This window comes from Rissa tridactyla, chromosome 2 (genome assembly GCF_028500815.1).
Source record: "Rissa tridactyla isolate bRisTri1 chromosome 2, bRisTri1.patW.cur.20221130, whole genome shotgun sequence".
NCBI lineage: Eukaryota > Metazoa > Chordata > Aves > Charadriiformes > Laridae > Rissa > Rissa tridactyla.
The window spans coordinates 111,318,415-111,330,638 of NC_071467.1; the positions used below are offsets into that span (position 1 = coordinate 111,318,415).

Genomic DNA, 12,224 nt, shown 5'->3' on the forward strand with positions numbered 1-12,224 from the left:
AGAAGCAGCTCTAGGATAGTTTGTGACTTAAGTCACTTGGGTTCTTCTGGCCATAGATATAATGGACAGTGAAATGTTCCTCCATTATAATTATCAAAGAGTAAAGCACAGATGTGTGGTACTGTTCAGGTAAAATGTTTGGCTGGAACTTCTTGGTATTCATCTCCAAGGGTTTTTTTTTTCATATTTTAGTTCATATATTGAAAGATTAGACTTTCTGTGGCTAAATTGTCTCTTTTTTTTGTACCAAGGAAGTACTGTTATCATCCAGTATCATCAGAAATGCTGTGATTTTCACGTGTCTGCTTCACTTGCATGCACAATAAAACAGCCAAAAACAGTCATTCTGCAGGCAGAAGAGCAGAAGTAGCAGGGAAAGAGGTGGGCAGAAGTTGTACAGGAAAGGGATGCAAACAGGGCACAGGGAGAGGGAACAAAAGCAAGAATATCAAAAAAGGGGAGTGGAAGAAAATGACGAGAAGCGGCGGAAAAAATGGAGGTGCAACTGCAGAACGTTCTTGTGTTTGTGACATTGCTATATGTTAACTGAGAAAAGCTCCTTTGTTGTTCTGAAAAAAATCCCCCACCTCTCCAAAGTTTCAGAAAATACTGGATTTGCATTTATGGACTCAAACAAGGAATGCTGCTGGTCCCTGGCTTAAAAGCAGCCTCCACCTTCAATTTGCAATGAGGCAAAGGAGCAAGTCCCCATGGCAATTTCTTGAGATCTAAAAGACCCACTTTTGGCAAGGCTCAAACATGCCTCACCAACAAAAATGACACACTTACAACTTCAAAAACTGGCTATGGGGATTTGCACTTTTGGAGAAAACGAGACATGCAACTGGTGTGTTAGAAACCATGAGCCTGCCAAACTTTGAAAGTGACAGCACTGTAAATATTTGATATTAGCGTAAGTGCTGTTGGGTTTTTTTAAGCACTTCTCTTAAATAGTCGTGCTTCATAGCTCTGGTGTACTTGAATAGCTGTATAGTATTTCACAGGTATGATATCATAGCTCTGCAATACAACTCTGCAATCTATGTAACCACTGTCCCAATTACGAAGCTCCATAATGTGGAATATGATTTATGTCAATAGCTGGCAGCAGTTTTGGACCACAGCTGTTAAATACATGTACTGTGTAGAGGTGTACTATCCCCACTGTTGTTAAGATGGGATGGCACTTCAATTACTAACCTCCTTTTCCCTTGCTTGTTACTTTGGTAAACCAAACAGTGCATGAAAGCTGGGGTAGGCTCTCCAGTGGAGTAAGCCTTCCCTCCTTTTACTCTTCCTCCACAGCTGGAAATGGTTGGTATATGTTTTTGACACATAGAATCACAAACATAAGCGCCATCCCCGCAAAGCCGGAGTCAGATGAATAGTTTTGTTGAAGACGGTTGTGGAACTGGAGTGAGTTATGAGCAGAGACTGAGTAAGGATGCCAAGGAGTAGAACAGTGAGTCTTGTGAACTGGTGTCACTGAAGAAAGCAAGGCTTGTGGGACTGAGCCTGTGGTCGACCAAAGCTTTCAGCACTTCCTGGTCATACTTTCCAAGGAATGCGTAATCCAAATTTTCACACCATTTTGAATAATTTTGTTTTTCTTCATTTTGATAAGAGTATGCCTGCTCAACATGAAAAGTTGGAAATGTAAATTTCCATTCTTGACAGTGGAAAGGAGGGAAAGGAAGGGAGCTAGCTCTTTTTCCAGCTTTGCAACTCGGCTCTGTTGATGCCTTTTAACTTCTCCCACCTGTCTATAAAAGAGTTACACCAAAATAAACAGTAACGTAAGGTATTAAACCCAAACCACACTTCATTGCTTTAATAAATTCCAAGACTACATAGCAACAAGACTATCTGTAAAACTTAATTTATTGCAACTCACTGTCTTGTAAATAATGCTTCCAGCACAAAAACTGCTGTACTGAATCAAACTGTAGATTCATCCCACTTGGTATCCTGACTGTGACAGTGATCAAAGTGTAGAAAAAACTTTTCCTGGTGTAAAATCCCAGCTTCTGGAAACTTGCAGGCAAATCTCATAGGAGTTGCTGCAAGAAAAATGGTACAGTTCAGCAGGCCACTACATGGAATTGTGAGACAAGAAGGATTTGTATTTTAGGCAACATCAGTAGCATTAACTATACTTAACATTACACAAGCCTTCTACTTTTAGATCTTGTTTCCAATCACTTTTACACTTGGCAGCATTTTTCATGGCAGATACCTATCTAATGCTGTGTATTTCCAAAAAGCATCAGCAAAGTTACTAATTTATCAGAATGAAGTTAGGGAAGAAGAGACTTTCCTGTGCAAACTAAAAGACCTCTTGCTGCCTTTTCACTGAGAAGCTAAAATTTGCCAGGGATGTTGCCTAAATGCTATAGATAACATTTTTGCTGTTCTTGAGAAGTTGTCCCATTCAGGCAAATGATAAGCTCTTAAGAGGTTTCTATTGGCATGTGTTAAATAGACTGAGCAATTCAGCATGTTCCAGTCCAGGGCCCACAGAGAGGAAGGAGGACCTTTCCCTGCAGCTGCAGCTCTGGTTAATCTGGTACCTTCTTAGGAAGCTTGTGGAGGCTAAGCTGTCTGCCTTCCCTGAGCGTGAAAAAGAAAGCAGTCTTCAGAGGAGACAGGAGTCAGACCAGGAGCTGTACAGGTCAAGCAAGCTGGGACAAAATGCTTTTATGTAACACAACATGGTGAAGGGTCTAGAACAAAAGTCTGAAGAGGAGCATCTGAGGGAACCGAGGTTGTTTAGTCCAGAGAAAAGGAGGCTGAGGGAAGACCTTATCACTCTCTACAACTACCTGAAAGGAGGGTGTAGTGAGGTGATGGTCGGTCTCTTCTAAGCAACAGGCGATAGGACAAGAGGAAATGGCCTCAAGTTGCGCCAGGGGAGGTTTAGATTGGATATTTGGAAAAATTTCTTCACTGAAAAGGTTGTCAAGCATTGGAACAGGCTGCCCAGGGAAGTGGTTGAGCTACTATCCCTGGAGATATTTACAAGACCTGTAGATATGGTGCTTAGGGACATGGTTTAGCGGTGGACTTGGCAGTGTTAGATTTATGGTTGGACTTGGTGATCTTAAAGGTCTTTTCCAAGCTAAATGATTCCATAATTCTGTAGGATTTCTCAAGAAGAGAGAAAAAGCTGCAAAAAAAAGCATGCAGAAACCGGTCATTAAGGAGAATGAAGGTACTGCCCCCTTGTGATTGTGCTTTGATACCATCTTTAATTTCAGGGTTGCACAGTATTTTTTCACAGGGCCCCTACCTGCTTCAGTGCACAGACTGAACATCCTCTCAATCAGTCAGAGCCACGGGACGCTACCTCACCTCTCCTAGGCAGCCTTGAAAGAGGAAGGAGCCTCTTACCTGGTTGTTTGCTGCCTGGAACCTTGACCCTACTCTGTCAACACAATCCCAGCCTGATGCTGGGCAAACGGAACTAGTCAGAAGTGACCACTAGCCTCATACAACTTCTCTTCTGGAGGCCCGCCCTAACACTCTAATTCTCTAGAGGAACCAAATTGCTCACAGCCATGGTTTGAAGCTATGGACAGCTGTTTTGAACATTTCATGTGCTGCGTCATGTTCACTAACACGGGAGATCAGGTCTCGGTGTCTAAAATTGGGCAACCACAATGAGTGGCACTTTTTACCTTAGTCTTTCTTTGATTCACATGCCTGTGCAAAACAAGAGTCCTTCCCCTTCACCTCAGAGGGAGGTTGAAAGCATTAATGTTTTGTGAAGCACTTAGAATGTACAGTGATGAGCACAGTAGAGAAGCTCAGGAGGGTATCAGTAATTATGTATTCACCGAAGGTTGAAATAGAATGGAAGGAAGACCCATGGGCAATACTCTGGGCAAGGAGAAGAAAAATACTGGAGAGTCTCTCACTGAAGACTGTTGTGCATCTTGTGCACTGAATGAGGTATGAATCCTGCAGGGTGAAAAGGGGTGTGTGGTCATGTAATTAAAGGCTGATGAGTGAGCACATGAGGGTATGGGAGCTTTAGTTGTAGCGCGTTTGATTTTGCAGGCTCAATGCTCTCTCAGCCTATTTTTGCAGAGGTGCTACTTGTGTTAAGGAAGCGTCTCCAGGATCTGACTGGTCTTTGCATTGGCTAAAAAAAGTACATCCTCTGGATAAAAGATTACATCCTGTGCTTTACACGGCTTTTCAGCATATGACTCTCTATATAAGCACTGTAGGATGTTGAGGATGAAATCAAATGAAAGGAGCCACGTTTTGGGCTGTCTTTTTACAGAGCTGAGCGCAGAAGGGCTCTGGACCCTGACATGGGCACTACTGCAGTTTGAATAATAAATAATAATAGTTTAGCACAATCCAGATAGGGCTTGACTCGGCGGGCGCTTTGTCATTGTCAGTTGGCAGCGTAATGCTGTATCCTGACTACTGGCTGAGTACTTGAAAAGAAGATGTCGCTCCTGCTGACAGCTAATAGTGGATCTTTAGCACACCAGGTAGAGCTTCTACTTTGTGCATTTGAAAACACCTGGTTTAGGTCTCAGCTGGGAGAGATTATGCAGAAAGGAGGCGTATAAAATAGCATCAAATGAGGATAATCCTTCATTTGACATTTACTCATTTGGTTACCTGCCTCAGTCCTGCAGTGCAGCACCCCTGCTATTAATCTTTTGTCAGGATGTACTTATGTTATATCTGCTACCTGTGACAATTATTAGACTTTGCACTTCACTAGCACTTCTTTTTGAGAGGCAGCATGGCCTAGAGTGAGTATAGAAGGGGGTAATCACTTCCCATGATATTAAGAGTACCGATTCAAAACCTTTACAAAAGATTAGCTGGTCTTTAATAAACACAGGAGGTTGGGACTTCCTTTTCCATATGATCTGAAATTCAGAACCTCTGTATTTTTCTTGTCCTTTACCAGCCCTACAATACCAAATTTACAAAGTAGTTTTTCAGAAAATGAGCCGAATTCCCCATCAGCTACAAGGTGTTTAAATCAGGAGTAGTTCCACCTACTACAAGAGACTTTCTTTGGGTCTAGGCAGATGTAACTGTGAATACAACTTAGCCATCTCATAACGTCTTAAAATTCAGTTTCATGTGAGCCCTTTGGGATCTCCTCCAAGGTTTAAAAGAAACTGAGAAAGCACAGCAGCCCTTTTTTTTTCCCCCAGGCTCTGCCCCTGCTTCCCTGATGTCATCAGAACAGGAAGGAGCAATTAACATCGTGTGGTTAATTACAGTCAGATCCTGGTTGTTCTGGCTCACATCAGTTTGCTCTGGGCTGATCTGAAGCTGAGCACCAGGGAATGGTGGTGAGGCTACTTTCACAAAGAGGGCTAGAAAAAGATAGGTTTGTTGGGTGGGCTTAGGCAGCAGTAGATTAGTATCAGCGAAGAAGACAAGAGTCTGTGTTTCTGCAAGCAGGTATTGGATTCTCAATGATTTCCTCATCTCATATAAGCTCCTTGCGTAGAGCGTTTGTTGTATAATTGGTGCCCTCCTCTGAACTGCTTTATATCTAGAGGCAAGTGGACATGTATTAATTTCTCCAGTTTTTCTTGGCAAACACGGAGAGAAAAGAAGAGAAAAAAAAAAACAGAGTTAAGGTATACAAATGAAAGTATGAGGTTATCACACAGAAAAGTGAAAGCATCTCCAGCAGACAGCCCAACAGTCTAATTATGCACTGTATAAAAAAAGCAAAGAGTGTCCTTTTATCAGGTTTAAATTACCCAGTTTTTGAATTTAACAGAATATCTCATAGTTATAAGACAGGGAGCCCTCATGTTCTCAGCCTTCCTTCTTTATTCAATATTTTATATATTCTTATTATGTCTCCTCTTATCCATCTTCTTTTTGAGGCAAATGGTTGTTTTCAGTCTGCTTTTTAGGAGAGTTCTTGCGTTATCATTTCTGCTGATACTGTCTGAAACAGCCCCCCTCTACTACTTGCAATACTATTCCAGAAGAGGACCAGCAATTCAAATGTACCATGATTTTGTGTGTTCTGTTTCCCATTCCATTTGTCTTAACATGCTTTTGCCATAGCTTCACCTTGATCAAATTTCCATTCCTCCATTGAATTCTGTATTGAGACAAGCAAGTGCTTCTTGTGAGTTTGCTCAGCTAATTTAGAACCAGTGTACGAGTAGTTCAGACTCTCCTTCAGTATCGATGCACATCTTGCTATCAGTATTGCTTATTCATCTGGCATACTTAGCTCTGAAGGTAACCTCTTAGCTCTTCACCATGCTGCTCGAAATAATTTCATCATATTTCATTTTTTCGTTGCTCGACTCCATGCCCAGATTGCTGACAATTGCACTAAAAGAGACAAGACCCCATCTAAGAATTTGTATCTGACTTTTAGTAAAAACCAACTGCTTAATTCTTACCTTTGATTTTTGTTTAGAAGTTTTAAGTTTGTATATTGATGTAATTAAGTCTGTGTAAAAGGACACAATCAAATGCTGTTTAATGAAATAAATCTCTACAAAGGTCATGTTCAGAGTAAAACAGGTAGAACACAATATATTCGTCAATGTTTTGCAAGAAGCTCTTTATGACAGGACGTGCAGGATAAAAAGTGTGTTAATTAAGTGAGCAATACAGGTGCTTCGCTCTTTTATTATCACTCTTATTGGGATCTCCCTAAGTAAGATGCAAAGCTGACTTTGAGTGAAAGCTTTTCTTGCATTGAAAGGTCTCCAGTTAATTGCATGTAATATGTTGCAAACGAAGGCTTAGTTGCAGTTCAGACTGGGTCAAATTCAGACCAGGTGAAACCCCACTGAGACAGATCCTATTATAACTAGACACATCACGTCTGTGCAGCACAGGGCTTTATTCTCTGTGGTCTTCTACTGTGTATGGTTAATCTAAAGAAGGGAATATAATGCTCTATCATGCCATAATAGCTTCATTTTATACCCTCTTTCAAGAAGTGTGAATGGCAGAGAAGTGCTACAAAGTGAATAAAAATGGAGTTCATCAGTATTACACAAAGTTGCATCTAATTCAGCCTCTGTTGAAATGTAATTCTGCAGCTAGCCTCCTATAGAAAGCTCATATGAATTATAGGATGGTGATATTCAGAGATTGTTTTGGAGATCACCTGCATCTTGCCGTGGAAAGTAGTAGGTGTTTTTCACCACAAATGCACACGAGTAGCAAGATTGCTGCCCTAAGAGAGTGTATAATTTAAGAAGTCAAGCAACATAAAGAACATAGACTATACAGGCACATGTTGCATGCGCATTTACATGTATGGATATGCATATGTACAAGTGTGATTATGTATGTATGCCTGTAAATGTGTATGTCACAGATCCTGTAATTAAAAGTCAATTTGAAGCAACTTGCTCCAGACTGGTTCAGCGTTACTCGAAGACTTTAAAGTCATTGGAGCCGGAGCATTATTAATTCCAGGAAAGTTCTGGAGCTAAGAGAAGTGTGATGGAGTTTAGTACTTTATTACTTCGTTTTCAGACCCTAAAAGCAAGTATTAATTAGCACTTGCCATGTAATTAATGATACCAGTCTTAGAAACCGAAAAATGCTTAGCTCTGAATTTAATTCCAAATTATGTTTGCCAGAAGTGTCATAAGCATGCATAGAGGGAACACAGATGAATTACGCAAGGTACTACTAATACCAAGTCCAGTTGGGATACTAGGGATTCCTGCACAGGAATATCCCAGGGAGAAGGACAAAGCTGTCAATGCTGTCTGAGCATATAATGTTAATCAGTGTGGCTCTGTTGCTCTCAGTGAAACTATTCCATTTTGCTCCGGCATATGGCAATGTATTCATGAAGAAAAATTTCACCTAGCCTAGCAGATAAAACAGAATAGATAACATGGTAAGCTGAAGAGAAAGTACAAACCACAGACCCTGTTAATTTTAAACTGGTAATGGAAAAGTGAAAAAAGAGGCAATGATGCATATGAGTTAAATGCAATTGTAAAATCAAGACTATTATCTGATGAAAACTGAAAAAAGTAGTATAATATATGCTGTACTTTATTAGATGCAGATACGTCTCTTTACAAATTCAGTTAGATGACTTGTCTCCAAGTTAGTGATTTTTAATGAAACGTGTCAACATTACGAATGCAGAGGGATATTCGTGAGACCTAGTCAGTTTTGAAAAATTATATCAAAGGATTTCAAGTCTCATACCTGCCTTTGAGATCACACCACACGTCTGGTTTCATAGTCACAGTTTCACTGTTTTCCCCTGTACTTAAGTGACAAGCCGTAAAAGCAACTGATGACTTGTCTGCATTGTGTACTGAAAGCTCAGTGTTGTCAGTTAGAAAGTAGAGGGAAAAGAACAGGATTTAAAGCAAAACTCTTCTTTCGTATTACTAAAAATGTTACATATGTTCTGGGTAGAATGCTCCAAACAGGAGTGCATTTTTAAAGTCTCCCTTCCTGTAATGCCGTTTGATTTTCATTTCGCGTCTCAGATACCTGAAGCAGTAAGAATTTCACAAATCTGTTCAGGACTGTGAGGTTGCTGAGTGCATTGTCACTCCTGTGACCTGAGCAATTTGTCAACAGTCACTCTTGCAGGTTGCTTCCAGCAGGAGGAGAAGTAGATGACAGAGTTGGAAACTTCTTTTTATTCACTCCTATTTGTTTACAAAGAACATACATGAATTCCCGTTTCTGCCAACTCAAACAACGGGAGAGAGTTTTCTTACGTGGTGTTCCTGGCTGATTCTCTCTTCCAGGTTCTGTCCAAGGAGAGCTCATTGGCTTTCTCTCTTCTACATCTTTGCTTGGGTCAGACTACAAGTCTGTCCTGCTGACTGCGTCTACAGCTTTCCACATCTGACTATGCAGTGTTCCTGGCTGTGTATTACACCTATACGTAGTTCCATCAAAATATGTACATAATCTTCTGTGTATGAAGTCAGCTTATGCAGATCCCCTCAGCACCCATGGCTCAACTCCCGGTCACCCTTACATACATCCCACATTTTGGACAGGGTCTCCTACACGTCCGTTTACCATGGGATTAAGGAAGCTGTTTCTCACATTACTCTCTATCAGAAAAGAGCATCTGAGCACGTGAAAAGCTGTATTTGATCACCGTTAACTTACTTATTACTTGTATTATGACTTAATTCAGTTAAGATTGCAATGTCTGTAGGGCCTAGGTTTTAGGACAGCACTTAAGAACATGCTGAAGTCAGTTCGTCTTCAGATGTATCTAAGAGTTACTAGGGGTGCTTTCCTGAAGAGTAGCTGGGTGCTTTTGTAAAATGGGGAAGGTCCTTGTTTGCCCCTTAACAACATTTCTAAACAATAAATAAGGTCTTTGAAAATTCAAATCAAGAACTAAAGGTGAAATCCTGGCCTGGTGTAAGGAAAGGATAAAAACTCCACTGAATTCATTGAGACCAGATATTAATCCAACATTTATTAGTGGGTTTGTGCACCCTGGTTTCTTAGTTTCACTTGCCCACAGGCTTCATGCAACTTTTAAGGGAGAGTAGGATAAAGTAGTGACATCTGTACCTACCTGAGCATGAGCTAGAAGCAGCCATGCTGTTATCCTTTATTGAACATGAAGCCAGTCCACCTACAAATTGCCTCTCCCTTCATGAGCTGGGGTTCTTTTTGGAGGGACTTGGGTCGTTTGGTCTGCCTAGTGTCAGTCGCTGATGGCAAGAACAAGTGATGGAAGCTGCAGAGTGATCTGGGAGTGCCAAGGCTTTTCTACTAGTTGGGAACGGCCCGTGTGCCCCCTTGCAGTGCAGGGTGCACCCTCCCTCATGGAGTGAGTGCTTGGGCTGTTAGTGCACCACCTGGACATCAGAGACCTTCAGGCCAAAGAGCTCCATCTGCACAGTGGTGTAGATGGAGCCAGTGTGTCTCACTGTGACACATATTCCTGTACTGTGACCAAATGTGTACATTTTATTTCAAGAAAGATGCTAGGCAGCTGGGGGGGACTACAAGGAAGAAGAGGGAAAATGATCAGAGGTCTGAAAAGTGATACTGATAAGTTCAAATAGACTTGACCTGTTTTGTCCAAATTAAAGACGAGAAGACTGGACAGGAAAAGGGTAGAGTAATTATTTCAAGTATGCAAAAAAGAAAAGAAAGAGACTGCAAAGGGCAAGGTGCGTGATGAGTGCTGGGTAGAATATCAAAGTGTTGATCTTGAATTGCTGCAGGAAAGATTGAGGATAGGAAGGAAAACTTTAATATGATAAACATAACGTGGTTCTATATTAATAAATAAAGATATCTCAAAGAAACAAACCTTTCCTTTTGAAATTTAAAAAGGAGTAACAGAGTTTTTAAAACATAAGAAATGTCCCCCTGGGTCAAACTAGAGGTGTTAGATACTATCTAATCACACAGTCTGTTTCTGATGGTGCAAACAGTGGTGCAAACAGTGGATGCTATTGAAGAAGCACATGAACCCGCTTGCTTTCTGACTTTTGTTCTTTCTGTGCCCTCCCAACATCAATAATCGTTAGATTAGCGATCCTAAAGCATGCACTCTTGCTTGTTCCTTTTAGTATTTCTTTATGGACCTGTTGTCTTTGGACTTGTTTAGTCCGATATGAACCTGCTGGCTATGTCTGCCTCCTGAGGCAGCTGTTCCAGAAGTTCACCAAATGCTTTTTCAAATATCTTTTAAGTTGTTCGCCTACGGCTTTCCTTGAATGCCCCCTAGTTTACATGCTTGAAAAGCTCTTTTTCTAAAACCTTGCAAAGCAGAACCAGAAAGGGGAAAGGACTCGGTTACTTTTGCAAGACTTCTGCATCAGGTCTTGCAGAACCGCATGGTTTTGTCATACAAGGAAGGTATCTTCACAGTTTTCGCGAAGAAAGGAAAACTATCGTGATATAACGAAGCTATTGTCACAGTATTCACAAAATCGGAATCTCCTTGGCATTATTGTGTCAGCGTGTCTCCTTAGGCCCACCTATGCAATGTATAGGAAAGAAGGAATTTTTCCTGACTTGAATTCACAGCTGTTTTGAGGTAAATTCCGCAGCTGTGACCAGAAACTGGATGACCTTGTTAGTAGGACAGCCACAAAGTAGCCACAAAGTTTGGTTTTGATTATAACGTCTGTTTTTCTTCTTCTTGAAGTCTGTTCCTTAAAATTTGATGTGCTCATGTAATTGCAATGTAGTTCACTGCCCTGCTTTACCTCCGGTGAAGGGAGTTTGAGACTTCGCAGAGAAGAAGAGAAAGAGAGCAACAGAGACAGACTGACAGACAGACACAGAAGCCCATAGTATGGAAAAATAAATGATATCACCGATGGGCTTTTCTGTCAGTGTATATGAGTTATTGAATGCTTAGGCAGAAGTATTACACATTTTTTCTAACCCTTATCCCCCATAAAACTCAACAACTAAAAAGATAACCTGCGTGTAGTTTATTAGTGGTCTGACATGCATTCGTCTTTTTCTTTTTTTCCTTTTCTACTTTGTTTAAAAAAAAAGAAGTCTGTAACAGAAATACAAATCAGATTCCCTCCAGTGGTGTAGATTTTCATTTCTCAGTAGGTAGGTAGAAGAAAAAGATTCATAATTCACTTACACTTCTATGAAGCCAAGATTTTTTGGAAGTGACTGGTGTTTTGGAAAATGTGAACAATTGGGGCAGGCATCTTGCGTTCTTCTGGCATCTGGATTTTGGAAGTGTTGAGCACCCCTTGTGTGAAATGCAGCCCCTTCAAGGTATCGTAAAATAAACATAACACAAATTGAGGCCCCTGAAACCACTCATCGCTTTCCTGGTTGTTTGTTTTAGTTGTTCTGGACTCTCAAAATGATTGCTTTCAGGTATTGTTCACTGCCTCTGGGCATGAATTTTAGACAGTTACTGGGAGACACCGGTGCCATCTTGGAGCACATTTCTAAGCACACATGGCTGGATCGTCTGGGCATGGCCAGGTGGTGCCTCTGCCCACCCTTCCTGCTGATGCTGGCCTCCTGGCTAGAAAGCAACGTGAGCTTGGTGGGGCCAGCAAGAGAGCATATGGCTGCTGGTCAAGGCAGAGGGATGCTATGGGGTCTGAGGGGGGCTCTGGGCTACAGGGATTCTTCACGCATCCTATATTCAAGAGTTATTTAACAAAGTGCATTCAAAACTTTGGGAAGAAGGGCAGGAATCCAGGTCTCCCCTTCCCAACGGAGCACTCCATGCCAGCAATGTTGAGAGCTTT

At 41.3% G+C, this 12,224-nt stretch overlaps 1 protein-coding gene across 3 annotated transcripts in view; it reads left to right on the forward strand.

The window, feature by feature from the left end:
• GLI3 (GLI family zinc finger 3) overlaps positions 1 to 12,224 on the forward strand; it is a 213,880-nt gene that overhangs the window by 153,816 nt on the left and 47,840 nt on the right. The window lies entirely within an intron of this gene.